A 20436-nucleotide genomic window follows, 5' to 3' on the forward strand; every position below is an offset into this window, starting at 1 on the left:
CAGTGTGTCTAGTTGTTCTCAGTGACATGGTTTTTCTGCATAGGCTCATCTGCCATAACCAGAAATGGAAATCAAGAAATGATATAAAATAAAAGTTTAAGGTGCTATTAAAGTATGGTAGTATCCGGGATTAGAATTTAGGTCCAGGCCTTAGGGAGTAACAAAGATAGCACAAACTACCTCAAATACACAGACTGTCATTTAGCACCCCCTGGGATGTGCAGGTGATCTGGCTGTGACATCTGTCACTCCACGGATCTCAGGTTAATTCTGCTCATCTCAAGGTTAGGTGGCATCTCCTTTCTCCACAAACACTTCATGTGCACCCCACCATACACCTCTTCAGGATTACTCAGTTACCCACACCTGGAAATGAGGAGTTACTCATGCTCAGCATCTCTGTTTCTTCACCCACCATGTCCATCTGGTTACCAAATCATGTTTGTTATATCCCCCTATTATTTCTGCAATATGTTCTCTCTTTTCCATCTCCACTGCCTTGCATTGGTCCAACTATCATCATTCTTTTTCTGAGTTATTAAAAAGACCCCTGTTCCTACTCTCCTATCAAAACAAGGCATGATGCTTTTAAAATACAAATTTCACCCAAGCTTTTGCTAGTGTGCTTAAAATCCAACAATGCTCCCTATAGCCCATAGGATAAAATTTTATATATTATACATATCTGCCCTTTCCTCCCCCACCAGCAAACGCTAAAGGCAGGCACTACATGCTATAGGATACTCAGAGATCTCTGTCCTTGTACAGAGGTTGTCCCTTCCTAGCACATGACTGGAACAAATGACAACCTCTCTGCATCTACGTTTCCTCTTCTACAATAAGAGGAAATTGAACCAGAAGATTTCCAACTCCAACGACTTTGTGATTCTGAATCATTGCCTTAAGATGTGTTATGTTTCCCTTTAAAAATGAAGCTGATGTTTAAATAGCATCTATATTTATATTGTGAATACTATATAGAGAGTAATATCAGACATCAGTTATGTAATTTTTTTGTGACAGTTGATTTTATCTGTATGGATTTATGATTCAAATGGGAAACTAAATCATGACTTAATTCAGTTTTTCATTTCAGTCCTCTACCACTGAAGGCCCACAGAAGCCCCTCAGGATTAAGGTGTACTGTAAACTGTGATCCTAGACCTCCCTTCCTCTGGGCTGGCTTGAAGTATGATGCGTCATCTTATTTTCTGGTTCCATTTCTTGCCTCTCTGCTCACTCTCTCCCTTGCATGCTGGGTTCTCCTCATACTGAGGTGTTCTCAGCTCCCTCATCAACACCATCTCATATTCTCCTGCTTTCAGGTCTTCTTACAAGATGCTTTTTCTTCCTGGAATGCTTTTCCCCCAAATCCAGGTCTGCTTCTGTCTTACTTGTTCTTTAGACTTCGGCTTAGCCTCACCTCCTCTGACTAGCTTTCTTATTCTGAATGAGGTACCCCTCCTCTCCTTCTTGTTCTCATGATACCCTCTGTGGGTACCATCACTGTGCTTCTCAAACAACATTGTGATTATTTACTTTTTACTATCCCTCTAGATTCTAAGATCCTTGAGAACAGGGGCCATGGTTTTTTTGTTTTTTTGTTTTTTAATTTTTAAAATTCCAAGAGCTGAGCACAGATCTTAAGATATAATGAATATTTAACAACACATTAATTTATATTTAAATGAAGGAATCTATTTAACAATGAGAGCCATTAATGAAATACATTTCCCTTATAGGAGTCTTAGAAGAAACCCTCTTACAGCTGACTTTGTCAAATACTTCTGTGTCTGTATTCTTGTATGCATGTACAAGAATCAGTCTGAAGTCATCAGAGATTTACCAAGGCATATATATATATACAAGTACGTATTTATACATGTAAACTTTTGGTGTGTGGCAGACTTATGGAAAATTATGTTTAAATGCTTCTTAAATTCTCTGAAGAATATGTAAATTCTCAAATAAACGTAGCTTTCCAGACTGATGTTAATACTTGGTTCTGGTCAGAAAATCTTGTCTTGATTTTATCATTTTTCTTCTTTTGTGCTGGCAAGAACTGACAGCTATTTAAATTAGAATTAAAGGGGCGCCTGGGTGGCACAGCGGTTAAGCGTCTGCCTTCGGCTCAGGGCGTGATCCCGGCGTTCCGGGTTCGAGCCCCACGTCAGGCTCCTCCTCTATGAGCCTGCTTCTTTCTCTCCCACTCCCCCTGCTTGTGTTCCCTCTCTCGCTGGCTGTCTCTATCTCTGTCAAATAAATAAATAAAATCTTTAAAAAAAAAAAAAAAAAAAAAAATAAATTAGAATTAAAAATAGGACCCTGTGAAGTACATGTTTCCTTTTTTCTTTTTTTTTCTGCCAGGATATAACTGACCACAGAACTGGGGTTATATCTCTCTCTGTCTTAAAAAAAATTGCCACAGGTTATGCTATCAAATTCTAGATAAAAACCAGTAGTGAAAAAAATAATCCCGAAGACATATTCTAGTGGCCCAAATACTTTTATCACTTCTAGTAGAAAATACGCTTTTTTTCCTTATTCTGAAAGATGTTTGAAGAATTTGAAGGTTAAGTGCCACCAGTTTGTAGCCATAGTCTGTGATTCATCCCCACTGTGAGTTGGCTTTGACTGCTGGATGTGTCTTCCCTTTTTGTATTATCATCATAAATGAAAGAACCTCAGCTTAAAGGAAGTGGGAGCTGAGGTGTTAGAGAAATAGAGTAATTGCATGTCTGAGAGGCAACTCTGTGAAAGCCTTTTGCCTTTGGGAAGGTGGCTTCTTACTTATCATTGGAACTGACTGACTTGAACAAACCTGGCTTAGGTTTGGAGCTGGGAATGGACTCTAAGTACATTCTTAGCAAGGATTTGACATGCAGTTATTCATTTGCTTGCTCCCTCATCAGACAGTCATTGAGTTTTATAATGAAGAAGTCTGTATGATGTCCATGTGCCAACTCCGAACTGCTGGTCACCCTGACTTAACAGTATCTCAGGAGAGTGGGAGTAGAGCAGGAGGAGCTTCTTGAACCCAGAAGCAGGCCCTGGGTACTCCAGTAATTCTGTAACATCCCAGAATTCTTTATTGAGCAAACATTCATTGACTTTGTTAAGAGCCCCATGCTGTTTTAAGCCTGCTGTGCAAAGGTGAACCTGAGACAATAGCCACCAACTAGAGTTGCCTGTTTGAGGACCCAGGAAGGAGAGAACAAGACCATTAAGACATCAGGCAGGAGCAGATCCTGGGAGCATTGGGGAGGGGACATTAAACCAGTTCAGGGGAGTCATGAGGCTTCTGGAGGAGGTAGCCACTGAGCCGACTGTCAGGAATTTAGGAGAGCAGTAGAGAAGGCAAGAGAAGAGACTCGCAGACTTCACCCGATGTGGTGTTCTCTGTAGGGAGACTATGACTAACCTTTCCTAATAGATTTATCAACCCTTTTACTTAAACTTCTCTCAGAATGAAGTTCGGCTAATTCTGTCTATAAGTGATTCACAGCAGATCTCCAACCCAGGAAATACTTTCTTTTATCTAATTTATATCCACTCTCCTCCTGGAAATTCAATCCCTCTGCTTTAGTCCTGACTTTTGTGGAAATGATGAGAAGGGTGCGGATGAGGAAGTTGAAAGTTTCGTGACTTTATCCCATGTAGCCTCTTGGGAGTCACAATGCTCAGAACTTCATGGAGGAACTCACCGGTAAGGAGGCACAGTGTAATTTCCTTCTACTGTTTCTTTTTTGGTTATTTCTCCCATGAGATATGTGTCTACAAGACAGTCATATTAACCAGTAGGTGGAGTAGTTTATTAGAAATACAAGGCCTTAGTAGATCTGTATCAGTTTCTAAAGGGAACTAACTTTCATAGTTACCAGAAATGTTCGGAGTATTTTGTATTTATAGCTTTCTCTGTGTGAGCCTGGAAGGGAATGAACAATCCTGATAAGATTCTGGGTAGTAAGTTTACTTTTTGGGGGGCTTCTTGTAGAGCAGTGTATTATGTGACTGGATACTGCCAGTCAGAACTCAATATTGTTTTCTAAAACTGCTCAAGTCCCGGGGCGCCTGGGTGGCGCAGCCATTAAGCGTCTGCCTTCGGCTCAGGGCGTGATCCCGGCGTTATGGGATCGAGCCCCACATCAGGCTCCTCCGCTAGGAGCCTGCTTCTTCCTCTCCCACTCCCCCTACTTCTGTTCCCTCTCTTGCTGGCTGTCTCTGTCAAATAAATAAAATCTTTAAAAGAAGCAAACAAAAAAACTGCCCAAGTCCCTTGCATGCTTCTATTGAATTATCATTATGATGGGCCTAAGCTCTCTGTGGATATTAAAAGAAAGATGTATCATTTCTATGTTTCTTCCTCTCTGAAGAAAAAACTCGTGTGGTGGGAGTTCGAGGAAGTGCTGCACACAGATTGTAAGCCTCTTGAATGAGCTTTCTGTTGTAACCAAGCAACTGACACATAGACACCCCTTTGCCATCAGCTTACATTCCCTGAGAACTTAGGTCAGTGCCTAAAATAACCCTGCTAATTGTGAGGGGGCACATGTGGACTGGAATTCCAGTTAGCAGTCTGGGAGCTGAGGGACTGAGGATTTGAAACCTTACTATAGTTACACAGTTCATAACTTCTAGCCAGTTAGGCCTAAAGCCTGTTAGTGTTCAGGTTAAGAAAAGAAAGTTCTGTTTTGCGTTTTATATCCTCTGTTCATAAAGCTGGTTAACCAGTGACAGCTGGTTAAAAACCAGATCTGCTTGAGTTACAAGATCTGGGCTATCTGCTCTGCTTTAACCTGTCGGTGGTTGTGGAGTAACTGACAGGAGCGGATGGCTTGGCTGAGGGACATGAAATTTCGGCCGTCTCTGTAGGACCCCACGGTACTTTGGATCTCTTCTTGCCTCACAGTTCAGGTAGGCTGTTGTTTACGTGGAATTCTTTGTAAGATGGACAGAGACCATGAAACTGTTCAATTCCAGAGTTGGACATGAGAGTCTCAAGCCTCTCTCCTGCACACAGCTTGCCTATGTTGGTGGGCACTGTTTTACTCCCTACCTTGACATTATGCCAAATGAAAGTCTTCATGTTCTTACTCAAATGCGCTAAAATTCTAGGACATAAGGGAAATTAATGGAGTTCATACAAAGTGTGATTTATCTGGCATGTGGAAAAACGCCTCTTTAAAAATTATCTTCCTCTTTTCTGTTTTGCTTCCCTGATTCTAGTTCCCAAAGGCAGTCTTTTATATTTGTGAGAAATGATGGGAGAAAATGTTAAGCCTCTGAGTGTAGTTTTCATGTATTTTAAGAGCACTTAATAAGATCTGTATTTTACCTTTAGACTAAGATGAAAATCAGCATGACTCTTTCCAAACAACCACACTTAGCCTTCTGTTTGTGCCCCATATTAGTTTGATTAACATAAAATGCTGCCATATTATTGCTCATCTTGCTCCAGTGTTGACCTACATTATAATGTATCAGATTTAGTTTTGGCTTCCGAGTATCTGGCATATAATATAAATCTGAAAATTCTGTAAATGATGCTTTGGAACTTCCACGTAGTGGGTTATTTAATCCAGCATTTTTAAAAAATTTATACATATACCTCATATCACATGACAGACATATTTCTAAAACATGTGCAAATGGGGTTTTGTAATTGGAATGATTTAATACCTACTTGGAAAGCTGATCACTTTTAAGGAATCCATGTGTAAAATGAAGAGGGAGTCACAACTTAAATTATGCTTTGATTGTTCTTTTTGCCCATCAGGTTCTATATTGAGGTACATTGACATTGCATAAACTAGGAAAAATTTCTCAGGAGCGAAACCTACCTTTTCATTGTCAAGGAATATATATGTATAGGATCACATGAAGACTTTTGGGTGTTTCTAGAAGGATGTTTTGTGTGGTAGGATTTGGGAGTGGCCTATCGGATGTATTGGATATTAAATAGTGTCTTTGTTAGAGAAAGATTTCCTGGAGATAAGGATCATGATCTGAAACTTAAGAAATTAAAAAATTAAGATTGAAAAGAATATTATCCTAGTCTCTGTGCATTATGTTAATTTAATAAACCTGAAAAGCTGTGGATTTTCTATTATTCTATTATATTGCGGATTTTCTAACACATCTGTTGCAATCTTAGAAATTATTAGTTTGACCAATAAAAACTTGCCAATATTTGACAGTCTTGGATATTGAAATGGCAATTTTGTGTGGTTTGTTCTAATTGTTTAGTGAACATAAACTCATTTTAATGGAAGTTTAGCCTTAACCCCCAAAAGAATAGTAGCAGAGTCAAATACTCTCATCAAGTATGAGAGCTGTCTTGTTAAAAACATGATCAGCAAAGGTTACTTCCTGTGAAGAAATCTGGTAGTATGTGTTACATCCTTTTTTTCAAGCCTTAGCTTCTTTGTTTGGTCTCTCAAACGGAACTGACCATCTCTGCCAAGTGCTACCTACGATGTTTATCAAATCCAGTGACTGTGGGCATACATCCTCAATGGCTGAGGGTTGATATTTAGCAGGGTTTGGGATGTCTTTGAGAAGGTTCATCCTGTGTTAGCTTGTCAGTGATTGAATGTATATTAGAATTTTAGAGTTTGTCCCTGTGTGCTATCTCAGTGCTCTTCTTTTTCTAATTTCTAATTTCCTGAGGTTATTGTTTGAGACTTTATTTTTTATGTAAGTGTTCAGTGCTATAAGTTTTCTCCCAAAGACTGCTTTAGCAGCAGCATAAGAATTTTAAATGCTGTGTATTTATTTTTATTCATTTAAAAATGCTTTCTAATTTACTTTTTGATTTCTTCTTTGACCCATGGATTATTTAGAAGTGTATTATTTGTTTTCTACCTATTTAGGGATTTTCCAGAGATCTTTTCGTCATCATTTTTATCATTCTAATTTAATTTCACCGTAACCAAAGAGCATACATGCTTCTTATGACTTGAATCTTTTAAAATTTATTGAGACTTGTTTTTTGATTATGATATACCTTGGTAAATGCTTACAGGCATTTGCCGTCGTTTGATAGAGAATTCTAAAATGTCAGTAGGTCAAGTTGGTTGCTAGTGTTGTTCAACTATTCCCTCTCTATAGTTACTTACTCATTTTATGTCTATTTGTTCTATCAGTTATTGAGAGAGGGATATTGAAATATCCACCTCTAATTTTGAATTTGTCTAATTCTCCTTGCAGTTCTATCAGTTTTTGCTTTATGTATTTTGAAGCTCTCTCATAAAATACATTGACATTTAGGGTTATAATGTCCCCTTAATGAACTTATCCTTTTATCACTATGAAATGACTGTCTTCATCCCAGGTAATATTCTTTGCTTTGAAGTTTACTTTTTCTGCTATTAATATAGCCACTCCAGCTTTATTTTGAAGGCTTTTCTCTGTTAGGAATTTTCTAAGGTATTTATGTAAAAATGTAACTGTATAACTATTTTACTAATTATATATTAACCTTATTAATTAAGGTATAAGTAGAATTCACTGATAATTTTCAGATGTTTTTCTACAATTCCGTCTTCACAATGGCAGGGTTTCTACAGCCATCCTGTCTCCACTGTTATGTGATTGTCATTTTGTAGTAAGTAGCCTTCTTTCTGTATAACGCATGATATTTATATATTTAACATGCGGCATGAAGTGGGCACTGGCCAGTCAGAATGGATGCCCACAAACAATAGGTGTGGCTTTACCACTGCATTCTGGCTTAATATCTGTCCTTGAATATATAACAACGGATGACCCCTGAGTTAGGTATGGGAACCATTTTTCCAGTCATGCATATAATGCTCTACCTTCTGTAGATACTTTTTTTTTTTTTTTGAAAGAGTGTTTATCTGGTAAGAATCCCTAAAGCTATTCAACAATCAAGTTAACATGTATGTCAACTTCTTAAGGCATGGCTTTTTTCTATTATGGGAAAACTCCATAAGGGAACTTATTTTTAAACTTTTATTTTAGGTTTTGGCTGAGGCTGATGTTTCGGGTAGTAAATATTTATTCACTAGTTTGCTGGTTATTTATTGAAGCCCACCCCCTCACATGTCACCTGTTGGGAATTCGAGAATGAACAACACTTGCCCATAAGGAGCTACTGCACTCAGGGAAGGAGGGCTGTTGTGGGTTTGTGCACACCTACGATGAGATGCAGTGGTGTGTGTGGGGTGTGTAAGAGGGCCCCCTTCGACCTCACAGGATCTCTCAGGATATAAGAGCCCAAAATAAATTAATTAACCTTTTCCCCAAAGGGTAGCAACTCTTTTGTAATGTATATCCTATTTTATTCTTCCAGAAATTTTCACCATTTACTTTGTAATCAGTGTGTCTTCAATGATTAATGTTTTGGTCCATGACTGGGGTTTTTACTAGAGCTTTCACTCTACTTACCATATTCCCTGCACTACATAGCATCTTGTGGTGCGCCTTACACATTCTTGGAGCTCAGTAAGTATTTGTTAAGGGAGCATTTACCTCTATGTATGGAGGATATAGGAAGCATATAGGATATAGGAAGTAATTGGAGCTGTCCTTCAGCCCTATCATGAGCTGGGTATCACCTAAAGTAAGGGCCTACCACCAGAAGACACTCCATGGCAGAACTGGGGGGAGGCATCTTCAGGGAACAGGAATGAGCTATAGTGATATGCCTATAGGACTGAAACCAGAGCAGCAAAATAATTTTGTGTGTAGAGCCTTCTGTGTACTGAGAAAAGCAGCTTATCTTTATCATCTCAGGCCCTGGGTGGGATTTACGCATGCCTTTGTTCCTTCCCGTACAGTGTATCCTCAGCAGCTTGGCCATAGGAATAAATTAGCTTCAGTTGCCAGCTGGGCCAGGCAGCTTCAAGGGATGGCATAGGGAGGTCAGGCTGGCTTGGTTGTACTCCTGGTAAAGACATTCAGAGGATTTTAACTACCAAGTCAGTACTAGTTGCTAAATTGTTCTACATGTTTTCTCCCCTTTTCTTTTTCATATCAAACATGTTAGAAACTGTTAGGTAAACCCAGTTTAGAAATAAGGGAAATTTCTAGAACTGGGTGATGGGTACATGAATGTTCATTTTATTACTATTCTTCGTACTTTACGTATAAATTGTATATGCTTCTGTGTATTAGAAGAATTTCTCATGATAGATATGAAAAAATCTTTCAAACATAGTGTTCAGTGAAAGAAACAAAAGAATGCTTACTATATGATTTCACTTATATAAAGATCAGGAACAAGGAAAACTAAACTATTTTATTTAGGTCTGCATACTAACTAGCTAAAACGATAACAAAGAAACAAGAAGTGATTACCATAAAGTAATAGGCTTGATCACCTCTAGGCAAAAGGACGTATGGGGAGTATCTTGGCTGTCAGCAATGTTCAGTTTCTTCAGCACAGTGGTAGTTACGTATGTGTTCACTTTATGATTGTTTGTTAAGATGTGCATTTTTGATTTATAAACTTGTATCTGTGCAAACCATATTTCAACAACACAAAAATAAAATTTGGTTTAAAAAAAGGAGTGAAAGAAGGAATTCCATTCTTATTCACCCATTTAGGACTGTCATTCTTTACACAGTTAAGAAAGCTGCTCCTTGTTTCAGGTTTTAGTGTTGTTGATTTGGGGCTTATATAGATAGGTCTCTGTGTGTCATAATTTAACCTGTTCAGAAGGTGAATGTGGTTGATAACACATAGCCTTGATATTGATGCTTAGAATAGAACTTGGATAACATTTTTTGACACAATAGTAGTAATATTAAATAAATATCACTACTCATGATGTTTGAGATATTATTACATAAATTTACTATCAGATTTTATTATTATATATTTGATATTATTATGTATTTGATGTTATTAGTACATATTTATTATCAAACTAAAAATAAGTATGGTACATTTGACATGCTTAATTTTTTGAAGCATTAGTCACTTAAAACAAAAGACATAGACCCACACAATGTTCATTTGTTACATGGTTTTTAACTTTAAAAATCTCACAATTACAGTTGATAAATCCTCATTTATACCAAGTACCTATTATTAAAAGTGGAACTTGTTCATGAAGTACATGTGTATCTGATAAAAACATTAAAGCTTTTCAGTAAGGATTTGTGTTTGTATGAACTGAAACAGTGTATCTATATTTAGCTATTATCTATATAAGCTTGACTGTAACTGATATATCCAAGAAATACTTGAGACTTAGATTTTTGCTTCTTGAGTATCTTTGGGTTTGACCCACTTAGATGAAGTCTTCCAAGAAAAAAGAGATATGAGGAAGAGGTGGGGAAAACTCACTAACATGTTTCATCAGCCTGATCTGTGGAATTATCAACAGGAAACAGGAAATATAAACAGATTATTCTTAGCAATGATCATGCTTGCAGAAACCTGAGTAATTTTTTATGGAGAAGTGGGCACGCCCACACATCTCATGACTTGATAATTTGGCACATTGCTACACAGTATTTTCTTGATAAGATTACTAATTGATATTTTGTGAACATGAATATTGCAGTATGTTTGAAGGATTCTTACTACAAGGAAAGAGGGAAAATATAAAATTCAGCCAGTTACCATTTCCTATGCTTTTATCACTCTGGGACACTGCACATTGTCCTCCTGAGTCCCTGGTTGGAAGGAGGGCACACATACCACTCAGGTTGCACAGGTGCCAGTAGTTAAAATCGCATCCATACAATGTGTCTACCCAGGATTGGTAAGTTGTCAGTGTGAGTGCCAGTGCTAGCTAGAAAGATAAAGATTTAGGTGGGAGAATAGGACTGATCAGTGCTAATCACCACCTGTGGGGAAATATCTCTGTATCCTCCAGTGTTTATCCTTTTTTTCTACCAGTTTTGCCAAATGTTTCTGGAGTCTAAAGGTATGATGGTCATAGCCACCATCATGTCATAAGATATGCTGCCCGCATCCTGTTTACCCTAGGTGTGAACAAATCTCTTTTTCTCTTGTCTCAGCTGGGAGAAGTATGCATACAGGGAACACTAGGATACACTCCCAAAGGAGCAAGGGGTGAGCCTCACAGGTTATCCTTGCAAGTACATTCTGGAGTGGTGATGACACAGCAGTGTAGCAGGGCAGTTCTGTTCTGTGCAGTCAGTTAGGGATCAAGGTTCCTTACATCTTGAGCAGTGTTGTCCGGTAAATTTTAATATGAATTGTGAATGTGAATTATATGTGATTTCAAATGTTCTAGTAGCCATATAAAAAAAAAAGTAGAAATGAACAGGTAAAATAAATTTTTTTTTTTTAAAGATTTTATTTATTTATTTGACAGAGTTAGAGACAGCCAGCGAGAGAGGGAACACAAGCAGGGGGAGTGGGAGAGGAAGAAGCAGGCTCCTAGCGGAGGAGCCTGATGTGTGGCTCGATCCCATAACGCTGGGATCACGCCCTGAGCCGAAGGCAGACGCTTAACCGCTGTGCCACCCAGGCGCCCCGGTAAAATAAATTTTAATAATGTATTTTATGTAACCCATTTGTCGAAAAGAGTATCTTTTCAACATGCAGTCAAAATAAAATTATTAATAAGGTATTTTAAATTCTTTCATATTAAGTCTTCAGGATCCATGTGTGTTTTATACTTACATGTATCTCATGTTGGACTAGCTGCATTTCAAGTGCTATCATAGTGAACAGTGTAGATCCAGAGGCTCTGCCATTTTTCTAGGACTTCAGATTCCTCAGTTGGATCTTTTAAATCGAGCCAGCAGACAGGGAAGAGAGTGCATCCTCAGAGGATCCTCAAGGAGATTTTGGGGTTATAAGCAATGAAATACATAACTTTCACCCACATTCTGTTGGCCAGTACTCAGTCATGTGACCCCCACCTAAACTTCCTGAGGTACCTGGGAAATGTAGTTCAATGTTGTGCCCAGGAGGAAAAGGAAATGGGTTTGGTGAACGCATGGCAGAGTCTATACCAGAGCAGATAAGGTATTATTAACCACACTTTTCAATCCAGGAAATTGAGGCCCAGGCAAATTAAATGCTGGGCTAGTTAAGGGGAAAATGTAACTAGAATGCAAGCCTTCACTCTCTAGAGTGATGTTTCTTCCGTCAGACTGCCCTGCCTCTTCCCCTATGTTTGTTTCTCAGCCTCCCATTTTTTTTTGTTGGTGGTCTTTTGCTTTATTTATTTATTTATTTGTTTGTTTCAAGTTTTAATTTGAATTCTAGTTAGTTAAATAGTGTAATATTCGTTTCCGGGGTAGAATTTAGTGATTGATCACTTACATATAACACCCAGTGCTCATCACACCAACTGCCCTCCTTAATGCCCATCACCCATTTAGCCCATCTCCCTGCCCACCTCCTCTCCAGCAGCCCTTAGTTTGGTCTCAATAGTTAAGAATCTCTTAAAGTTTGCCTCTCTCTTTTTTTTCATTCCCCTATGTTTCTCAGCCTCCCATTTAATTCTGTCCATATAAATATAGTTCTGGGAGAAAACCTGATGGTTGTAATATTTTCTTTCATTGGCTCTCCTACACTGCTCTATGACTTAATGACAGTATCCTATTACTGCTGTTTTGGAAAATGACAGGCAGTCCAGTATAATGAAGCAAATATTCCTTGTTACTGAATGGTTCAAATAATAGTACTATTCTGAGCGCTGCATTATCATTTTGAGTGGGCCTTTTCCTTCCATGTACTGAAGCTCCTCATTCAAAGCAAAGGATTATTAAGGTCCTCATCAAGCCATTTCAATCAATGTATAAATTGAATTTTATGTTATAATGAGCAGTCTGTTCTATTGAAGTTTTCAGCTTTTTAAACGTGCTTAGAAGAATAGTAACAGAAGTGCTCTTAATGGTGAAATTATTGAATTGAAGTGCTTGGATAAACTGCTTTATTTTTTAGATGGAGAAATGAGATAATATTTCTTGAGGCAGACTAGTGGTAAAGAGTGATGGTTCTCCATGGACTACTGATTGTAACATGATTATAATCATGTGTCCATCAAGGGCAGGTTTTATTGAAGACAATGTCATTAGACCACCGCCCTTTAGCTTTAAATTACCCACAGCAAACTGGTTTAGGGTTTTTGTTGTCTTAAATTTTTGAATATTTTGAATACATTCACAAAGTTCAAAAATTTAAAAATATTGTAAGATATACAATGCAAAGTCCCCATTCCATCCTCTAACAGAGCGTTAGCCCTTTGGCCTGGCTCCTCCCTTCCCTATAACAACCAGGTGGGTACTGATTCTTACTGGCTTTTAGAATGATCTTTCCAGAGTTTGTATATGCATTTATAATGAAAGATAAATATATATTCTTATTTCCTTCCTGTATTAGTCTATACACACTGTTCCACATCTTGTTTTTTAAGCTTAATAGGAATCCTTCTGTGTCAGAATATAGAACCTTTTTTCATCATCATTCTTTCTTATAACTGTGTAGTATTTTACTGAATGAGTATACCATAATTTACTTAACTAGTCCCCTACTGATGGACATTTAGTCTGTTTCCAGTCTTTGGATATTACAAATTGTATTGGAGTAAGTAAACTTGAACATAAGTCATTTCACAAAAAGGAGAAATGTATTTGAGCCATAATTCTCAGAAGTAGGATTGTAAGTCAATGTGTATATATTTGGAATTTGATAGAAATGGCCAAATTTCTCTCCCAGTGGTCACACTAATTTGCCCTCCAACCAGGAATGCATAAGAGTGCCTGTTCCTTACACTTTTGTCAATAGTTTTTGTTGCCAGTTTTTGAATTTTATCCTGTAGCTGGAAAATGATATTTTGGTATTGTTTAAATTTATATTTCTCTTACCATGAGAAAGATTGAGCAGTTTTTCACATATTTAAGGACTGTTTCTATTACTTTTTCTGTGAACTGTGTTCATTTCCTTTGCCTGTTTTTCAGTTGTGTTGTTGGTCTTTTCTTTATTGATTTGAAGAAGCTCAGTGTTGAGTAGGGGAATAAGCCCTGGGATATAAGCTGCAATATTTTTTTGCTGGCTTGTTGTTTCCCTTTTGACTTTACTTAAGGTCTATTTCTTCATCACTATGTGAAAGTTTTCTTTTTCCAGTGTGGTCAAGTTTATCTTTCTTTTAGTGACTCTGGATTTTGAATCCAAAAGGTCTTCTCTACTCCAAGCTTGTAAATCATTTACTTATTTTTCTTAGTAATTTTTACATTTTCATTTTTTCTATTTAAATCCTTGATCTGTGTGTGATTTATCCAGGTACGCAGTGGTTTCAACTTAATTTTTTTTCCCAAATGCTTATCTGGTTATTACTTTTTTCTGCCCCTAATTTGAGGTGCCTCCTTTCTCACATGCTCAGATACCCATGTGTATTTGAGTCTATTTCTGGACTTATTCTTTCTCATTGTCTGTCTGCATTTAATGTGCCAGCATAACACCATTTTAATTACGGAGACTTTTATTATAATATTTGCTAGACTAGTCTGCTTTCAGTGCTCATTTTGTTGTTGTTTTCTCTGGATGCTCTTGTTTGTCCATTTATATATTAGAATTAGACTCCCATCCCATTTCTCTCCACCCCCCTTAATTTCCCCAGTAAAAACTTATTTGTTTTAGGAATAGCATTACCTTTGTAAAATAACTTAAGGAAGTTGCTATTTTAGTGGGTGGAGTCTTCCTATTTAAGAACATGCTTTGTTATCAATTTGTTCATTTTTTAAAAAACATTTTCAGTAGTATTTTAAAGTGTTCTTCCCTTAGGTCTCCCACATTTCCCTTAGGTTTATTCCAAGGTACCTTATCTTTATTGTTGCTACATTGTTAATGGAACCTTCAGGTAAAGCTCCCAAGAGGTTATTATTTGTACGTATGAGGAGTATTGACTTCTACGTTATTAATTTTACTCTACTATCTGTTAAATTTTCTTTTTTGTTGGAGTTTTTCAAGCACACAGTCCTATCATCTTTGAGTAGTGGTAGGCTTACTTTTTCCTTCTCAGTAGTTACTTTTCCGGTGCAGTTGGCTTTCACTAAGTTATTTTGTGGCAGCTAACAACTTGTAGATCATCCTGGCCTACAACAAAAGGTATATTTGTTGCTCACATTACATGCCTATCACAGGCAGATCCTTAGCTCTGCTCAATGTCCATCATCTGGGACCAGGCTGAAGGAGAATGTCCATCTGGGAGATGTTGGTCTCCTGAAGTCAAAAAGGAAAGACTGATGACAGAGCCACTCCAAAGCTCCTAAAATTCCAGCTGCTTTATTTTGGCTCACATTTCATTGGCCAAAGCAAGTCATATGGCCAAGCCTGTTATCAGGGGGATGAGGAAGTGTAATCTTTTTAAAGAGAGGTTCATTGATTATTAGAGATCAATACTACAATCTACTATAAACTCTAATTAATTTTTCCAGAAAAAAACAGCAAAATTTGAATAATATAGTCATAGCTCTTACATTCCACTATCCCCCAATACTTAATTCGTACGGACTTATATTTGTTATTGTTCTGTCCATTAACTCTTGCTGCGTAACAACCACTCCACAATTCAGTGGCATACAGCAGTAAGCATTTATTTATCTCACATGTCTGTCGATTGGCTGGTGGTGGCCTGACTTCAAAAGGGAGGTTTTGCTTCACGTCTCTGATTTTCTCACACCGTGGATTAGCCAAAGCAGGCTGAGATTAGGTTGAAGCAAGTGAAGACTTGCCTCAGGAACAGAGTTTAAGAGGGAGACAAAAAAATTTAGTAATCAAAAAATAATATTTTGATGTAGTATTTTCTTAAAAGATTTTATTTACTTATTTGAGAGAGAGAGAGAGAACGCAAGCAAGAAAGCAAGCATGAGTGTTGGGGAGTGACAGGGAGAGAGGGAGAAGCAGACTCCCTGCTGGGCAGGGAGCCCCATGTGGGGCTTGATTGATCCCAGGACTCCAGGATCATGACCTGAGTTGAAGGCAGACACTTAACCGACTGAGCCACCCAGCTGCCCTTTAATGTAGTAGTTTTAAAAACTAAAATTAAAGCAGACAAATCCATGATGAACAAAATATCAAAATTTTAAATAAACACAGAATCGGTAACAGTGTTGTGTCAAGCCATATTGGAGCTGGAGGCAAAAAGAAAAATCAATAATATTGATCCCGTCTTTATGAATGATTATTGAAAAAGTATATTTATTGAGTGTTATATCTAAGACATTATGTTACATGCATAATGTATATGTATATCTTGTTTGTGAGATGTATAAATAAGAATTTTTCCATTGATCAGTCATAAGGTATTTATAGCAAATATACTCCTTTTCATAATCAGAGTCCAGTAATATACACAGTAGTTTAAAAACTGATTTTTGAAATCTTCAGAGACTTCTTCATACTTTTTTGAAAGTCCTCATTTATGCCTTAATTTTTAGCCATTAAATAGGTAAAATCATCTTTGAAAACAGGCAAATATTACTTAGGGCCAAGTATTTGGTAAATAAGCGGGCTTATTAAACTGGATATTAATCTTTGGCCAAAAATAAGAAATGTGAAGATATGATACTCATTTTATTATGCAACTTGTTAACTTGACCTACAAGCAATTCCTAAAGTGGAATTCTAGAAATTTCTATTTAAAATGTATTGTTGAGAAAGGTAGATAGCTCCACAGAGTGACAACTTTGACAGAAAATACTACTTTTGGATGTACAAAGTCTAGAATTAGTGTAGTTCCTCCTCCATGTCAGTGACAAAGAAATATCCTAAGTTCTGGTGAACAGAAGGGACTAAACTGTCAGAAACTTAATAGAACCGTCCTAAGAACATTGAATCAGCTCTGTAGAGTGCACAACAAAAGTCATAGTTCTGTTTGTTCTGCCATGGTGTAGAAATTGAAAATCAAAAGAGACTACAAAGACTATGTAAATGTTCCATTATGGAGAGATAGGCCCCTGCCACTTCCGTATACTATGTATCCCTCTATGCCGAATCTCAGTCGTGCCTTGGCTAGAAATCTGGCCTTGATTTTGTGAGCATATGTACGTATCTAGACACATACAGACTTGCTGGCCAGTAGGCAGAGATGCTGCATTCATGCATCAGTACATTTCTGAATATACCAGTTACCCAGCCCCTGATTCAGAAATACATTCAAACCCAAACCTGTGTGTCAGTATTTAAAAAATAACAGTTTTATGGCATTTGCAACTGTCTTTCATATGTAGATCTCACTATAGTTATTTCACCTTAAAGAAATTCCCCATCCCTTGGGGCGCCTGGGTAGTTCAGTCGTTAAGCGTCTGCCTTTGGCTCAGGGCCCAATCCCAGGGTCCTGGGATCGAGCCCCACATGGAGCCCCACATGGAGCCCCACATGGAGCCCCACATCGAGCCCCACATCGAGCCCCACATCTGGATCTCTGCTCCACTGGGAGCCTGCTTTTTCCTCTCCCACTCCCCCTACTTGTGTTCCCTCTCTCGCTGGCTGTCTCTCTCTCTGTCAAATAAATAAATAAAATCTTAAAAAAAAAAAAAAGAAAAATTCCTCATCCCTTTGTCTGTGTGTGCATATATAATCACACACACACACACACACACACACACACACACACACACACACACTTCTTAGGAAGACCTTAAGAAAAATTAAAAAAAAAAAATTTAGTCACATGACTAAAAAGCAGTGTTTCTCCGGAGTTGGAGAACAGGAAGAGACCTTGGGGGCTAGTATAAGGTAAATTCACTGTATTAGACGATTTTTGTTTTTTAGCAAGTTATTAAGTAAAATTCTTAATCATCTTCTTTCTAACTTGGTCAGTATTGTCTATTGATTCAACAACTACTTGTTATTTGTTAACAGTATCAGTCAGTTAAGGATAACAGCAGGGCAAACCTCGGGCAGTTGTAGGATTACTTATAGAAAACTAACCAGACTTGTTAAAAAATGTGTAGTCTTGTAGGAATACTAAAACAAGTAAAGCGCAAGCCTTCCCCTCAAAGGCCTTACCACCCAGTGCCTCAATGTATAAAAAAACAATGTTGCTTTTAAGGTGGAAGACTTTAAAATTAGCAAACCAGAAACACAGGCCTCAAACTAAGTCTACACTTAAGGTAAGAAAGGGTTAAAGAAAACTTCAAGATGCAACGCAGGGAAGGTGGTGCTTATTAAGTGGTGTGTTCCAGTATCAGAATGTAATTGGCTGGCTCAGCACACTGTAGTGTTTTTTCCATTTCTATCCTTCTTTTCCTTCTTACGCATGCAGCAAGCTATTTCACTCAGCTGTGAAATATGTACCATTGCAAGGCAATGTATAATTAAGTCCTGGAATGAGTGGGGCAGGCAAATGCCGCTGGAGATCAGAGGACAAATAATTCAGCTTGGCTGGTGAAAGGCATTGGGGGCAGGGCTTGAACAGGGCCTTGAAAAAGATTCCATCACATGCAGAGGCAGGACAGAAGGACAGGTTAGGCCATGGTAATGCTGTGAGCAAAAAACAAGAGCCAGAATGAGTTAGGCTTATTTCAGGGAGAGTCTGACACTGTCTCCTGTGAATCTGGATGGGAGATGAAATGGACAAGGAAGTCTGGGAGCTAGCTGGTGTGGCCTGAAGGAAAGGCCACAGCCCGCAGGCCAGAGATCTGGGCTCTACCACTCGCTAGCCATGTGTCCTTGACAAGTCACTGAACCTTCGAAGCTTCAGTGACCTCAGATGTGAAATGATGATTTCAGACTGAAAAATCTTGAAGGCAGCTTCCTATTTGAAAGTAACTTGGGATTCTTTTATGGTGGTCCTTGATAAACTAGAAAAAAGACTTATTTTGGGACGCCTGGGTGGCACGGTTGAGTGTCCCAACTCTTGGTTTCATCTCAGCTTGTGATCTCAGGGTTGTGAGATCAAGCCCCACGTTGGGCTCTGCACTCAGACTCCTTCTCCCCCCCGCCCCCCCCCAGTGCTCTCTCTCTCTCAAATAAATAAATGTTAAAAAAAAAAAGGACTTTTGAATTTACCCTAACATTGCAGAGCCTTTAAGGTGGTTCTGAAGGGAATCATGTAACAAAAGGGGAAATTTATCACCTAATTATAGGGCCATTTATTGGTGTAAAATTCAGTAAGGGATTATTGCCTTAGGAAAGGCAGTTAGACATATTGGAGGAAGAAAACCAGCTCAGAGGCTATGCCAATAATTCAGACGGGAGCAGGGCAGTTGAAATAGGAATCAAAAGAAGGGGAAAGGCAAGAGTCATTATTCATTCATTCTTTATTGGTAATAAGAAAACTGTACTAGGTTTTGGGGATCCAGTGACAAGCAAGACAAAAAAGTTCTCTATTCTTTATTCTTAACATTCTAACAAAAGGAGAAATCAGCAGAATTTGGCAGTTGACCAATATGGTATTTGTGCCTTGAAGAAGATGATGTTTAATCCAAGGGCCGACCACAGAATACTGGTTTAAAAAAATACTGTGTTTTTTTCTAATTGTATGTTCATAAAATGGAATACCATGCAGCCATAAAGAATTATGAAACATATTTATCAATATGAAAGAATATTAATGATATGCCATTGAGGGAAAAACAACACAAATATAGAATACGAAATAGAAAGCTATCTACTACTTTGTATGAAGAATAGGATTATTGGTGACTTATTTAATTACTCTTCATTCAGTGATTATTTATTGATTATTTATCATACTATGGGGCAATGTTTTGGGCTTTAGGGATAAATAATACAGACATGGTCCCTGATTAATTTTTTGTCTTTTCTAACTTTTTTTGCAATGAGAACTACTCATATTACCTCTGTTGAAAACTAATTTCTAAATGAAGTTTAAAAAATTCTTCCAGTGGCCATTTGTGTGGTGCGTAAGTGTGTTTTTATGACTCCTTCTTGGCTATACAAGCAAAGTGGAGGTTGCACAGTTATAAATGATGCTGTCCTGGCCTGTGTTTCCTCCAGGTGTTTACCCAGGAGGGGAGGTGGTTCCAGGACACCAGCTTCCTGCTTAGGGTAGATCAGGGCACTGCCTGCTCGTTGGCAGCCAGGCTGGTCAGAACTCCCAGACGCAGTCTGGCTCCAAGGCAGATAGAGTCCTGCTCATGAGACTTGCGACTCTGCTGGCTTTTTATAGTCCTTCTGAGGGCTGGTCATTCCAGCCTGGTGTTGATTTACATTTGCTGTATGTTACTCGACACTCCTTTATTCCCGTTGAAGTTGCCTCTCCCGGAAATCTCTGTCATTCCATAAACACTGGCAACCGCCCTGCAGTGCAGCTGACCTCCCACAGTTTGAAAAACAAAATGTATTCTGGCTACATATAAAGGAAGTTTTGGGGTGAGTCCGTGGGTGAGGATTTGGCTGTAAGATCTTTGTGGGCAGAGCACCTAAAGGAGGATCTGGAGCTGGTTATCACTTAGGTTCCAGGGCTCTTAGACAAAAGCCTTTGTGTTATTTCTCCCTCCTTCTGAACAGCT

The 20436-nt window shown here is 38.2% G+C and overlaps 1 protein-coding gene across 1 annotated transcript in view; it reads left to right on the forward strand.

The window, feature by feature from the left end:
* The window catches only part of AKAP6 (A-kinase anchoring protein 6), a 351900-nt gene that overhangs the window by 45699 nt on the left and 285765 nt on the right, over nucleotides 1-20436 (forward strand). The window lies entirely within an intron of this gene.

Source organism: Ursus maritimus, unplaced genomic scaffold (genome assembly GCF_017311325.1).
Source record: "Ursus maritimus isolate PB19 unplaced genomic scaffold, ASM1731132v1 scaffold_36, whole genome shotgun sequence".
Classification (NCBI taxonomy): Eukaryota; Metazoa; Chordata; class Mammalia; order Carnivora; family Ursidae; genus Ursus; species Ursus maritimus.